The 15,603-nt window shown below is 37.4% G+C and overlaps 1 pseudogene; it reads left to right on the top strand.

Moving 5' to 3' along the window:
* LOC112312316 (pre-mRNA-splicing factor SPF27 pseudogene) overlaps positions 1-14,061 on the top strand; it is a 29,679-nt pseudogene extending 15,618 nt beyond the window's left edge.
* Positions 14,062-15,603: the final 1,542 nt, after the last annotated feature.

Here is a 15,603-nt window from a genome sequence, read left to right as displayed (position 1 = left end):
AGTTTATCAATATAACTCCTCAGAACTGTATCCCCTTTTGTTTCTTCGCTGCGGCACGTAATGTAATTATCAAAAAGGTTAAGACTCACTGACGAGTGGAAGGATTTGAACCCTAAACAGGGGCTCTTTCCCCCCCTTTCTTTCTTTGTTTTCGTTCTCTTCATTGGTTCATTTCTATTTTTGTTGTTTTGTTGCAATTGTCTTAATACAATCTTTGGCAACAGCAAAAACATGGGAAAAAAAAAACTTTGAATGGCTTAGATGTGACCTTTGAAAAACCTTATTTGTCTATCTCCTTTTAAATGGGTGAGGTGGTATGTCAAATCCCAAAGCAGCATTGGCTGGAATTCAGGTATCTTTCAGAGAGAAATCAAGGTCACCACCTCTGAAGGATAAAACTGTTAGTTCATAGGTAGAAAAGACATGAGCGCTGTCCTCTCCTGTAGCTGTCGGTGGATGTCAGATCTACTTCTGAAAGCTGTTCTCATTCTTGAGTACAATTTGTGCAGTTAATTATGGAAAAGTATTTCAGGCTTCTCTGCTTAATCACATTTAATGTATTAAAATCTATTCTGCTATATTAAGTAGTCAAAAAATTTTGAAAGAGTTAATATACACCAGGTCCGTCACTGCTTATGATAAAAAAGAAAGAGCTGCTAACGTCGGCAACTCATTAATATAAGCCTCACATAGTGTGCCTTCCTGAATTAGCTCACTCAGTCCTTACACAACCCTGAGAGCTAGGGATCACCTTGATGCCTGTTCTCTGAATGAGGAGACATGCTTCTGGAAGGAAGGAAGGAAGGAAGGAAGGAAGGAAGGAAGGAAGGAAGGAAGGAAGGAAGGGAGAGAAAGAGAGAGAGAGACAGAGAGACAGAGAGAGAAAGAAAGCAAGCAAGAAGGAAGGAAGGAAGGAAGGAAGGAAGGAAGGAAGGAAGGAAGGAAGGAAGGAAGGAAGGAAGAAAGAAAGAAAGAAAGAAAGAAAGAAAGAAAGAAAGAAAGAAAGAAAGAAAGAAAGAAAGAAAGAAAGAAAGGAAGAAAGGAAGGAAGAAAGGGGGGAGGGAAGGGAGGGAAGGAGAAAGGAGGGAGGGGGAGGGGGAGGGAGGGAGGAAAAATGAAAAAGAAAAAAGAAAAACTAGTAACTGGAAGAGCTGAAACTTGAATTTGAGTCCAGCCTACTCCAAAGCCATACTCTTGAGAACTAGGCTTAACAGTTTCTACAAAATTCATACATACTTCACATTGCTTTGAAATTTTCAAATATAAAGAAGGCACTGGAATAAGATCTAACCACAGCACAAATCCTTTAAAATCAAACAAATATGGATGAGAGACTTCACCAACTGTGAACAATGTGATCTTGGGAAATTCGATCGAAACCTGTAAGCTGCAGTTTTGTCATTTGTATGAAGCTCACAAGTCTACAAAAGGGCAAGTGAGATGACACGTGCCAGTGCAGTAACAGACTAACAGAGGGAAGCATCTTAGCTTTTCAGATATGCTCAGTATTAAGATTCAGTTTGAACATAAGTGATCTCACACATGTTTTCCCTCTTCGTGCCTCGCATGTAGTAAGACATTTCTCAAATATTTATTGAAGAAAATGGAATGTTTCTGGTAAACCCCAGCAGGAAAATATTACCTGGTTGGAACTTTAGCTGTGACTTCTTCTGTGTCCATCAAGACTCGGTACACAGAATGACACTGAACTAATAAAGTTTACGCTCTCAGGTAAGAGCATATCACAGTGTAAATTGAAACTCCATATAACCAACATACTACAGGGGGCCTCAGCCATCTGAAGACGCGCCTTCCTTTAAAAGCATGCAAATACGTGCTGATGGAGGGAGATGTCCTTGACATTCTCTACGGTTCTGTCCCATCCGCCAGCCGCACTGACTACTGAGCATATGATGTGTGGCTGGTCCAAAGTAAGATCTGCTCTAACAGTAAAAGAAGTATTAAAGTATTAAAGTATTAAAGTTTGAAGGCTTACTATGGAAAATTTCTCAAGAATTTTATATTAACAACGTGATTAAATTATTCTATTTTGGATCTATCATGTACAATATTTATATAAAAGACATAATATATATTAATATATTCATATATTATTAAAATGAAATTCACCTGTTTTTTTTTCATTTTTTAATATGGCTACTAGAAACTTAAATAATGTGAACTTTAATGATTCACATTGTATTTTTTGAATGCTGGTATAGAATTTTACCAGATCTAACAAAGGTAATAAAAAAGTACTATAACTTATTAGGGGAAAAATGTAAAAGAAAGATAAGTACAGAATCCAGGAAATAGATTAAAAATCATTCAGAATATCTTCAGGGCTGTTTATAGAGAGGATAAACTCTGACTTTGAATTAAAAATCTTAATCGTTATATCAGTTTGCCAGGACTGTTATAAAAGACTGCACGATTTAAGCAACAGAAATTCATTTTCTCCCAGTTCTGGAGGCTGGAAGTCCAACATCTGGGTGTGCACAGGTTTGGTCTCTTCTGAGGCCTCTCCCTGGCTCACACACGGCCACCTCCTCCCTGTGTCCCCGCATGGTCTTCCTCTGTGTGAGCACAGGTCTGCGCTCTAATCTCCTCTTCTTATGAGGACACCAGTCGTATTGGATTAGTGCCCACCCATATGCCCTTACTTTACTTTTATCACCTCTTTAAAGCTCCTGTCTCCAAGAGCAGTCACAGTCTGAGGTGCTGGGGCTTAGGGCTTTAACAGAGGCATTTTGGGGAGACACAATTCAGCCTGTAACAATCGCTCAGCTTTAGTAATTTTTTAAACATCTATTATGAACATTTTTTCCTGACTATAGAAACTTTCTATATTAATGGAAATATAGAAATGGATCTATATCCATATATTAATGGATCTCTTAAGAGAGTCTACCTAGCTAAAAGGAAAATTCTCTCCAAATGACAAATATTTGTAATCCTATAGACATGTATTTCTCTTTACAAAAACAATCTGAACTTCCATGTGCAGTCTTGTGGGCCTTTTTAATTCGAAGTGGTTTTCTAGCACTTACCCTCCACCCCCAGGATCCAATACTTTTCTCTTTGGACACAACAGAGGCATTTCAGGCATCACTGTACACTACTCAGTAAGGCATCACTACAGACCCAACATACATACACGGTGAGCTTTGAGTTGTTCCCATAGGAAAGTTATGTGTATTAGCTATCGCAAGTGTTTCTAAACAGCTGGTTGGGTGGTTGTAGTATGGTACTTAAGGGTGCAAATGGTCCTCAAAATGGCACAGACCTGAGGTCAAGTCTCTGCTCTGCTGGTTCCTAACCGTGTGATCTGAGGGATGGTCTTTAACCTCTGTACACCCGTTTCCTCATCTATGGTATAAGAAAAAATAAGGGTACACTTAATAATAGTGCTATTATGTGGATGAAATCTTTTGACTTAATTCACTTCCTGCTCTAACAAATTCAGCAACTAGTTTCCTTCATCATTCTCTACTTCACCTAACAACTAGGTAGACAGATGACAAGCCTCCTTAATTCAGCAGCTTACTTTAAAAACTCTGTATGTAGACACCACATGGAAGACGAGAGGACAGAAAAACACTGCTTCTTGGATCCTGTCAATGGATGTCTTGGGTGTAGGAAAAAGAGAAATATTAGAGAAGAGGTGGATTATTAGACGCTTGTGGTCAGCAACATCAAAAGTGAATTCAAAGCTTGCTTTTAATTCAAATAAGAATCCAGAAGGAGACATGAGGAAAATTGATTAAAAAATAATTCACTCAGAAGTAAAACCAGAACAACGAGGTGAATCCAACTTTTTTGACACATTAGGAAAATGTGTATGAATCAAACCTGAAAAAGGGAAAGCAAATTGTCTAAATGAATAGTAGGAAATAACAGGTTTCATGCCCCTCCCCATTCCCTATTTGTGCTCCAAGAAGGATTTGGAAAAGTCTTCTCAAGAAGACAAGCAGTCAGGAATGAAAAAAAAAAATGTTACTGACTAGTATTTCAGAAGTATTACAGTAACATCTGGTTGGGACTGCATACTTATTGTAGTCTTTCTTGGAAAGCCTTTAACTTTGAAAAAGGAAGCATTCAGTTACTTCAGAAATTGAGGACATTTAAAGTTACATGTTTTACTTTGTGACGTTTTATAAGGATACATCCCACCACGTAAATATTGATTCTCGAGTCAATGGTGAAAACAACTGATTAAATGCTCTAGGTTTATACTTCTTTTCCTTAAAACTATTCCTTCTCTGTACTACTACAAGTTTAAAGTGATCTAAACTGCATTTGATGAAATTTTCAAAAAACCAACAATGATGTTTTGACTCACATTTCAAAGAAACAATTTGTCTTGGTGTGTTACACAAGGCATTGTCTCATCACTAAGCCTGAGCCTCTTCCTTTACTAAGATTTTTAAATCTATAGACACAATAAATATTTAAGCTGATGTTATTAGAATGTGGGTATTGTGCTGGCTGGTGCAGCTCAGTGGATGGAGTACTGGCCTGGGAATCAATAGGTTTCTGGTTCAATTCCCAGTCAGGATATAGAATGTGGCTATTGTGATGGCCATTTAATATAGAAATACTTTCACTTGGGTTCACAATTTAATTGATGTTTACACCTCATGGTTCCTTTATGTGTTAAGTGAAATTTTATGACTATTTATAAGGGACATCTAGGGACCAGATATCCTAAACTTCTGTGGATGAGAGATGATGGATAGATAGATAGATAGATAGATAGATAGATAGATAGATAGATAGATAGATGATAGATAATGAGCTCTCACTAAGCATTAAAATAAAGGGGTAAAGGCAGTCAATTGTATGGTGATAGATAGTAACTGCACCTTTGGGGGTGATCACTTTGTAGTGTATACAAATGTTGAATTAAAATGTACAACTGAAACTAAAAGGAAGAAAGGAAAGAAGAAAGGAAGAGAAGGAGGGAGGGAGGGAGGAAGAAAGGAAGGGAGGAAAAGAAGGAAGGAAGGAAGGAAGGAAGGAAGGAAGGAAGGAAGGAAGGAAGGAAGGAAGGAAGGAAGAAGGAAGGGGAGAGAGAGAGAAAGAAAGAAAGAAAGAGAGAAAGAAAGAAAGAAAGAAAGAAAGAAAGAAAGAAAGGAAGGAAGGAAGGAAGGAAGGAAGGAAGGAAGGAAGGAAGGAAGGAAGGAAGGAAGGGGAGAAAGAAAGAGAGAAAGAAAGAGAGAAAGAGAAAGAAAGAAAGAAAGAAAGAAAGAAAGAAAGAAAGAAAGAAAGAAAGAAAGAAAGAAAAATGTTCCTTTGTTCAAAGATGAGAAGATTAGTACTCCTTAAAAATGAGAATGGAGCAGTCTTGAGGACTATGGCACAGGTTCCAGCCAAGCATTCTAAAAAGTTCTGACATTTGCTGTGTGCCTGAAAGAGACTAGTCATTCAAGTTTCCAGTACACAAATGTTCCTGTAATTAAAGTAACTTTTTCACCTTTTTTAAGTGGCAACATTTTTTCCATCCTATGTCAGACAAATGATTCCCCAGACTTGTTGATTTACCTAAACCACACCAGAGCTGTTTGAGTAATTATTCAAAGATTTTTGTCTGATAGAGTGCCATTCAAGAAAAAGAAGATAAAAATAAGCTAAGGGCTCAACCTTCCACTTTTGTGAGGTAGACTTGGACTTGAAAGCAATGGGTACAACATTTTCAGAAGAGTTCTCAGTAAACATCTACTTGTCTGACCGCATACTAGGGCTCTAATAGGATTCATACAATATCCAGAGACAATCCGCTACTACTGAAATCTTTCCATCGTCAACGGAATTGTGTGACAAGTACCTTCAACAGGGTGCATAAGCAATATTTCAAAGGTTTTCAAGAAAAAATTTTGTCAGAACTAATAAAGGTAAACGAATCTGTGTAGATATGGTTCTAGAAATGCATGTTTACATAAATAACAACAAAGCAATGCCCAAAATTCCACAGCGAAGGAAGGATGCCATCTTATAATCAATTGATGACAAATATTTATTATGCACTTACCATGTGCCATGTATGTTTTTTGGCAGCGAGTCAAATGTGGAAAACAGTGATATAAAAAAAGAATGGTCAGTTGTTCAAAGCACACTGAGTTCATGAAGTCTTCCTGACTCTCTCTGAGAATGATTTATTTCATGAGGAAATAAACATTGCTGACACTGCTTAGCACTTGGGTACCAAACTAAAAATAAGATGCAGTTCATGCCAAAGATGAAATCACAGCCTAATGGGACAGAGATTACAGTGTTTACCATACAATGTACTAAGCTGTATCACAGCATGATAATGAAAGACAAGAAGCTAAAACAACCATTTCACATAATCACTTTAGTTTGAAAGTAGAAAATGAATTTAAGATTAGCTGCAGTAGATTTGGGATGATGGACCTTCCTACCACCTCCATCACCCCTCGGGGAACTCAGTCTCTCTAACCCTGGAAGAACTCTTCTCTGTAGAGTTGATAGCCTGGGAGAAAGGTGTTGTCTTCACTATGCAGACCTGTAGTTCTGGTGTGTGCCTACAACAGTGGGTGAGTTGGCATCCTCCAGTCCACAGAAGAGGAATTCCCGGTTACTGTTCCCCTCACGAAGAGATATGCAAATTGCTTTTGGCTGTTTTAAATGTCTCATTTCAATGGAAAATATTCCATCTCTTAAATCAAAAACATCACATCCCAGTCACAACTTCTTCTCTTCACAGATTCCCTGCTCTCTTTCTTTTGTTGATGTCTATAGTCAACCTCGGAGAGACTGTCTTTCCTTCCTCCCTTTCTCTCTTATCGGGACTAAGTCTCATGATCTATCCCTTCAAATACTCTCTTGTTAACATCTATTTGCCTTGGCCTTGTCAATCTTTCTTCCTATGCAAAAGGATTGAAAAGCCTTGGTTCAATCTAACCATTGGCATACTCCACTTCTACGTCTAAGTTCCATGAAGAAAGTCACACAGCCATGAAATCAGGGACCAGGAGGAAATATGGTTTTCAACTCTGATCAAGTCTTTGGAGGCAATTAGCATTCCTTTATATACCTCTAGTCTGCACCTTTTCTCATTGCTACAAATAACTTTCCTATTTCCTATTTACATTTACTCTTTCTCCAACTCCCTTTTCAAACCCCTTGTCTCTTATTTGCAGCAGACTACTTTATGCTCTTCTTAACATAGAAAACACAAATTATTTAGGAAGAACTTTTCTTTTTTATTATATTCTTTTTAATTTTTAAAATATATTTTATTAATTATGCTGTTACAGTTGTCCCGTTTTTTTCTCCCCTTTATTCTCCTCCAGGAAGAGCTTTTCTTAAAGCTCTAATTTACTATGTAGGTATATCTAAATACCTACCCTCGCTCTGTCACTGAGAATATGTTCTACCTCCTGCCCAAAGCTAGTCATGCAACATCTTTGACCTACTCAGGTCCTTGCTCCCCCGGTCAGCTCTGCTTTCCCCTTCACTTGAGCCTCTTCCCCTGTTTTGGATTTCAACCACTTTATGTAATATCATCAAGCCCCTCTCATGTGGAAAACAAGCATTCTCTAAACTGGTTTCCATGTGTCTGTTGCGCAATCCCTCTAGTTTTCCCTGACCTTGACCACTGAGTTTCCCAAGAAAGGTGTTTGCTTCCCACTTCTTTTCTTGCTGTTTTCTAGTTTCTTTCTGCACCACTCTACAAAAACTGTTCTTGATGAGACCAAATTCCTGTCGATGCTGTTCGCAAATTGCTATAGCCAATGGATAATTTCCCACCCTATCTTATTTTGATTGTTCTATGATATTTGACACCATGGACAACTTTTTCCAACTCATTTCTGTCCTCTCTTTTATAATAACATATCTCTTTGTTTTTCTTCTCCCTAAATAAATACTTTTGGAGGGTCATCTCCTATTTCCCCCATTTTTAAAATACTTGAGTACCCTCAAAGGCTATTCTGTCCTCGGGTCTCATGCATTCTACATACTAATCTACTGTTACCTCAATAACATCTCCTGAATTCACATGTCTAGCCCTGATCTCACTGTGGATCTAAGACGACATACATATCTACTAAAGGACAAAATCCCATATGGATGTCCCATAAATGCTTCAAATTCAACATGTTAAAAGCTGAGCTTGAACCCATAGGATGCTGTTTAGAGATTTAATGTGTGGTTACAAAACTAGAATCACTATTGACATATATGTCTTAACTTTACTGGGAGCTTTTAGGAAGTAACATCTTTTATAGTAAAGAATCATTCATCTAAAGTTGATTAAACCCTGCAATTTGTCTATTTCTATTTATATATTTTCCTATAGAAATATGTTCAGAATGACATGTACCAAAAGTTAGTAATAAATATTTGAGTTCTAAGATTTGGGGTAACATTTAACATTTATTTTTTGCTTTCTTATACTGCTCCTATTTTTACAATGAGCTTGTACAATTTTAATATAATTTTTAAACTAATCTTATCTCCTTCTTTTTCTGTATTTCCTATTCACATAATGTCCTCAAGGGAAACCATCTTCTAATTGGCTCCTCAAGTAAGAACTTTGGATGTTGCCTTGACTGACTGATCCTCACACCTCCTTCTTGAGTATATCTTAAATTCATTCACGTCCTTCCCGTTCCCGCTGCTGTGTCTCAAGTCAGGACTTCATTGCCTCCCACCTTAACTTTTGCAATGTTTGTTTTGTCCAGTCTCATCCCCCTTCCGTGCCATTCTCCGTACTATTGTCAGAAGTTTCTCTCAAAACCCAAATCTGAGCATGCCATATGCTATTTAAAATCAGTAGCTTTCAATGGCCTTTAAAATAAAATCTTAACTACTTAGCATTTTTAAATTGTCTACAAGTATGATTTGACCCATGTTTTTTTCAAAATGGTGACCTTGGGATCAGGATAAGTTTCAAATCTAAATTCTCCATGTGCCCTCTCATGACTCAGACAAGCTAATTAACTGCTTTGAGACTGTTTCTTTGTTGCAAACCAGAGCAAATAATACTTTGCAGGGTCATTTTGCACAGGGTCATTTTTCTAGGGAAAACTGCATGTAAGTAGTGCGCATACTTTAGGTGTTCAAAAAATGGTAACCGTCACTATTTATATTACTATGACTTTCATTATTCCTATGTAGCCCCATCCATGAGAGGGAATAGTGTCTCATTTATCTTTAGATGCCCATCACCTATGCTTAACACATTGAAGGGGCTCAAATGTTTCCTGATCAAATAATAAGTATAGATGATAATTTGGTCCCTTCTTGGAAGACAGTGGGCTTTTGTAGACTGACTCCAGGCCTTCTAAAATTCATCATTCAAATCATCTCACCTTTTCCATCTGAATCCAATCATAAAGTAAGCTTTACATCTGCATGCAGTCACAGATTACAGAAAAGTCTTCTAGCATGCTCCTTCATCACTTACTTATAAATAACACCACAATGCCTGTCTCAATTTGAAAAATTCACACAGTGCTAATTCTGAGTAATGTCAGATAAATCTAGGAATGTTTCTGTGCATATTTGATGATAAAACATCATAGCCTCTTACCCTGAAAACTATAACAGTTGTTTTCTTGGATTCCTGAAATTAAATTGAAAAGGCCAGTCCCTAAAGTCAAGACTTAATCAATCCAATTCTATTTTGACTTGCACACTACCTTAACTTGAAAACCACCAACAAACACCAAAGTGTTTCAAAGTGCAAACCAGTTACAACTTCAAGCAGTCGTTAAAGTAAATGAAATGCATTGTTTGGACTAAAGAAAAAAGCATTGTCTCTGTAAACTTTTATGGAGTACTCCAAAGGCAGGTTTTTCTATTCCTTCTCTGAATAAACAAAGTCTTAAATTCCATGGATTAAAGAGTAAAATAAAAACAAAATTAAAAATCGACCACACACACCTGCCTGCTTAGCTGTAACATATGTGATTAATATTGCAATTTAGTACCTAGGCAATAATGAGGTACTCAAGGAGGACTTTGTAAAGGTTAGCAACCCTAAATTTGCAGTCATTTAATTTTGTAAGCTGAAATACTGTTTTAAATAATAAATATTTTTTAAATAATAATTGAAATGCCTAATACAGGAATGTTTTTCCTGCTTAATAGTATAAATTCAATATTCACTAAGACTAATCGAATAATGAGCTAGTCACATCAATGAAACATACCATATAGCTACGAATACAACTTCTAGAATTGTTAAAATGAGATCATCAGAAATCATGATCCTTTCACATTTCATCTTGAAATTGCTGGCCAGCCTCCTCTAGGCTCTACCAAACCTCACTGAAACTCAAAGGCAAGCAAAAAAGGTTACAGTAACCGTGTGGAGATGGTGAACTTCTAAATGTACAACCTTTGATTCTAATGGACACAGTGCTAGGGTCTGAATGTTTGTGCCCCCCACTCAAATTCATATGTTGAAATCTTAACCTCCCAAGGTGATGGTATAAGAGGTGGGGACTTTGGGAGATGCTCAAGTCATGAGGGTGGCATTTTGCTACAGCAGCATAAGCAGAGTAAGATACCAAGTGATGGAAAATCTATTTGGGTAATTTGAGATCATTATATTAGCAAAGAGTGGAAAATTACATGCAGAATACATGAGAATCTGAATGGATAAAGCATAACCACTATGAATAAAAATATTACATAGACGATGATCAATTTCATTATATAATAAAATATATTGTTGGCAACTTTGTATTAGAGTACTTGAAGGAATAATTTACTCAGAAAAATCTACTTAAACCAGTAGTAAAACATAACAACAGTACTTTTGATTTTGTATGGAAACTTTCTTTCAGATGATCCACTTTAGTTTACCTTCAGTCTGGATTTGGTCAATCAGAATGAAAGAAAGTATTTAGCTGTTTAAGGTTTTAAAAAAAGGCAACCCAGGAAAATGACACTCACTACTCTGAAATGTAGTCAGAGGAATAACCTGCTCAGGTTAACATCACCAAAAGCAACATGACCGCCTCATAACGCTGACACCCTAACAGGGCAGTCAGCAAGTATCTTTCTTTCCTTCAGTTTAATGTAACAAAGACACCTAGTAACAAGTTGCCTGCTCAGGTTTACAGAATCAATATAGAGAGGAATAAAGCCCAGGAACTACATAATAACATATAATACTTTCTGGACCACGTTTTATCATAGGAAATTACTCATTTTTGATAATGTGCCACTAAATAGTTCCTGTTTTGATACATTGAAAACAACTAACTAGATACCAGTAAAGTGAGATTAGTTTATATTTGGCCTGGGAAGAGTGAACAGTGGATAATGTAGGCGGATTCTGTAACAGAGTGGCGTGCTCACAAAGAACGCAAGAAGTGATGAAGTGTGAGGCGGGGCGCCCGGAGCAGGCGACAGGGTGATGATGTATAATCAAGTGCGGTGAGAATCCCAAGGAATGACCGAGGGACATGGCAGTGATCTTGGGGTGGTGGACATCTACTCATAAGGTTAGAAACTTTATCTTGAAAGATTATTCAAATGACCAGTAGGAAACTTGAAAACTCATGGGGCTGGATTTTGAAACATGGATATTACATAGAGTATGAAAAACACTTGGCAACCACATATTTAAACATGATAGATATGTCCTGTCTTCAAATTATCTTCCGTCTTCATGTAACAGTACTGATACACTGTCAGTAAAACTATTCTGCCATAATTCAATTTCTATATGTGGACTGTTTTGAAATTCTGTCATAATTCAATTTTAATGAATCCTGGATCTCAATGATACTAATTTATTCCTAAATCTCTTTTATGTTTTAGTTACAGTTTATATTCGATGTTATTTGGTATTAGTCAGATGTACAGCATAGTGCTTAGACAATCATATACTTTACAAGTATTCCCCTCAATATTTCCAGTACCCATCTGGCACCACACATAGTGATTACAATATTACCGACTGTAGTCCCTAAACCCCCTTCCCTCTGACAACCGTCAGTCTCTTTCTGTGTCCATGAGTGTGTTTTAATTTGGTTGGTTTCTTTTGTTCTTAGATTCCACATCATATTGTATTTGTCTTTCTCTAACTGCCTTATTTCACTTAGCATAACACTCTCTACATACTGTTGCGAATGATAAGATTTCATTCCATTCTTTTTTTATGCCTGAGTAATATTCCATTGTGTATATGTACCACCAGTTATCCACTCACCTATTGATGTGCACTTGGGATTGGCTACTGCGATGAATAGGGGTGCATGGGGTGCATAAGACTGCATAGATGCTTTTGAATTTCACATTTTGGGCTTTTTCAGATGAAGTGGGACCACTGGGTCATAGGGCAGTTCCATTCTGAGCATTGTCATTTGTTGATTTATTGATGATAGCCATTCAAACAGGTGTGAAGTGATAGCTCATTGCAGTTTTAACTTGCATTTCCGGTATTGTCATACATCTAAATGGCTATCTTGGCTATCTTTTTTTATTTTTAGAGAGGGGAAGGAAGGGAGGGGAAGGGAGGGAGAGAAACATCAATGTGTGGTTGCCTCTTATGTGGCCCCCATTGGGGACCTGGCCTGCAACCCAGGCATGTGCCCTGACTGGGAATCGAACCAGCTACCCTTTGGTTTGCAGCCTGCGCTCAGTCCACTGAGCTACACCAGCCAGTGCTCTAATGGCTATCTTTATGGCCTCTTTGGAGAAGTGTCTATTCAGGTTCTGCCCATTTTGAATTGGATTATTTGATTTGTGTGTGTGTGTGTGTGTGTGTGTTTTGAATAGTGTGAGTGCTTTATAAATTTTGGATATTAATCCCTTATCAGATGTATCATTGGTGAATATCTTCTTCCATTCGATAGGTTGTCCTTTCATTTTGTTGATAATTTCCTTTGCTGTGCAAAAACCTTTTAGTTTGATATAGTCCCATTTGTTTTGTTTTGTTTTCATTTGTTTGCATTGCCTGAGGAGGTATATCAGAAAAAAATACTGCTCTGAGAAATGTCCAAAATTTTACTGTCTGTGTTTTACTGTCTGTGGTTTTGGATCTTATATTTAAAAACAAGACAGTAAGCTCCACAAAGACATCTGAAACAATTAATATAGTATGTAACATATAGTAGTGATCAAAAAAAATATTGAGTGAGTGAGTGAAGGGGTGAATGGATAAAAGCAATATGAATCTACAATTAATTAAGTCGGAGGCCAGGACCAATCAAAGAGCATAAGGCACTGATGGGTTTTCCTGTACCATTTTTGGTGCTGATCATGAAGTCACTAGACTACAGGCTGCTTAAGCCAGAGGCTACATCTCAGTAACTATGGTAACTTTAGGACCCAGCACTGGGCCTACATATAAAATGAGTTAAGAAAATTCATTGAGAGACTCAGAAAATAGGTGAACTTAAGCGTGGCAGGCACGGGGTTCGGGGCTGGAGAGGTGGTGGTGAATGCACTGCCATATTTTCACCAAGGTTATGAAGTGCCTGGTGTGAAGGAAGTGGCTGGAGCACCAGTGGAGGTGGAAACTCGCAGATACTGACTTACTAAGAACTACCTGAGCTACCTGACAGCAAGGGATGATTCTGCTTTTGAAACCGACACAGTGAGAAATGATTTGAAAGACTGGCTGTCTGACAACCAACTGAATTGCTCAGTATGAAAGGATGTAAACTTCTAGCCCCTTCTTCAGGTCAGAAAAATGGTATTACTGTACAGCAAGAGTGTGTAAGTTCCATGGCCCAGTTAGAGCACCAAGCAGTTTGAATTGATAACCTGGAGCTAATGTCACAGCGTGGATGCGATGCCTGGAAAGTGTATACTGAAAATCTACTTTATATGATTGAACACGCACAGAAAGAGCTCCACAAGTTAAAGAAACATATTCAAGATTTAAACTGGCAGTGAAAGAACATGCAGCTCACAGCTGGATCCAAATTAAGAGAAATGAAGTCAAATTGGGTATCCCTGGTCAGTAGGAATGAGGAGACTGAAAGGACTATTGTGCAATCAGAAAATGAAGTCTTTCAAACGAAGCAGCAACATGGAGAGGCCAACAAAGAAGACATCCAACACGACTTCTGAAAAGACAAATTAAGTCAGGGGGTAGAAAGAAGGCAAGTGGGGCTTTTCCAGATCAGACACTGGTCTGTGGAGGACAGCGTCATCTTAGAGAAATCATCAGAGTTCTTTAAAGACCACAAAAAGTGGACTGTTACATTCTACTTGTACATTAGCAAAATAAAAAAAATTTCAACTTGGTGGTATTTTTGGCCGTAAAAAACCTTCAGACTTTCAAAATAATATATCATAGAATTAATTTTGAGCCACTTGAACCATATTTTGTATCCAAGAGACCTTTACTGAATGTTTTCAACCTGTACAAGAAGTTGGAAAGTGGAAAATTTTGGGTTGTATATTTTTAAATAAAGAGATAGTTCTACCCAAATTCTTGATTACCAAACAAGACTTAACAAATAGAATGGTTCCATGTATATCACCCATCATCATCCTCAACATAGGTAACAGTTTCATGAAGCTTAATATGGGCTGAGCATTGTTCTCAGTGCTCTAGGTAGATAAACTAAACTTACACGAACAAAAAAAATCATTTGATCCTCAAAAAGAAAAACAGAAAATTCATTGACTCATCCGCATTCATATTTGTAACAATGTTAAGTGAGAAGATTTCATGCAATATATAGCTCTTCATTAGACATGGGACTATTTTTAACTGTACTTTTCTTTCCTGAATCATTTTGATTAACTGCTGAACAAAAGTGACCATATCAACTCGATGTAGGTTCAAATTCAAGTTCTCAACCATTGCTATGTAAATGTATCTATCTCATTTTAAAGCATGCAAGTGTGGCCTCTAAAATTATAATTCTTAATCTATCTCTGGTCCTCCTTATTCTCACCTTAGTCTTTCACATCATTCTGCATGCAAAGCTAATTCTTAGTCAAGTAAACATTGATTTAATATTCATAGGAATTGGGAGTTAATGTGGAGATAACCATCTAGTCAAACATACTTTTTAAAAATCTGGCATTCTATTTGAAGGGCTTTTTATCAAAAATACAAACTTTTGGTTAACATATAACTTCTATTTCAGTTTGTCTGGCTTTGAGTAAGTACAGCCCTTCCTTCTATCTTATCAACTATGTATCGAACACACTCGGCTGTTTCTACCACCTCTACCCTCTGCTGCTATTAAAAGAATCCTAGTTTCACTCCTTTGTGCTTATTCACTTTGCATCTCTTTCTTCAAGAAATGTTTACCCTAAAAAGGCTCTGGTCATCCCTATTCCTTCCCAAAGTACACTGCAAGTCGCGAAGGGGTTGTCCTTTCCAAAAACAGGAGCCAGGAATGTTAGTAAAGCAGACCCATGCTTCATGCTGATGAAAGAAACAGAGACAGGGTTTTATCAGGGGAAAACTTTTAACTACTTTATAAGAGTTTTAATAAAAATAAAAGTCCTGGTTTTTTAAATAACTTTTCTTAATACCATAGAACACGGGTGCTTTGGCAGACAAGAGAGCTTCTAAGCCAGAGCGCAGGTGGCGGTAAGGAGGAGATCTGCAGGGGACTAGAGGCAGGGTGAAATTTGTCAAAGACGTGGATT

Source organism: Desmodus rotundus, chromosome 9 (assembly GCF_022682495.2).
Source record: "Desmodus rotundus isolate HL8 chromosome 9, HLdesRot8A.1, whole genome shotgun sequence".
Lineage (NCBI taxonomy): Eukaryota > Metazoa > Chordata > Mammalia > Chiroptera > Phyllostomidae > Desmodus > Desmodus rotundus.
The sequence above is the reverse complement of the archived record's forward strand: the minus strand, read 5'-3'. Positions and strand labels throughout refer to the sequence as shown.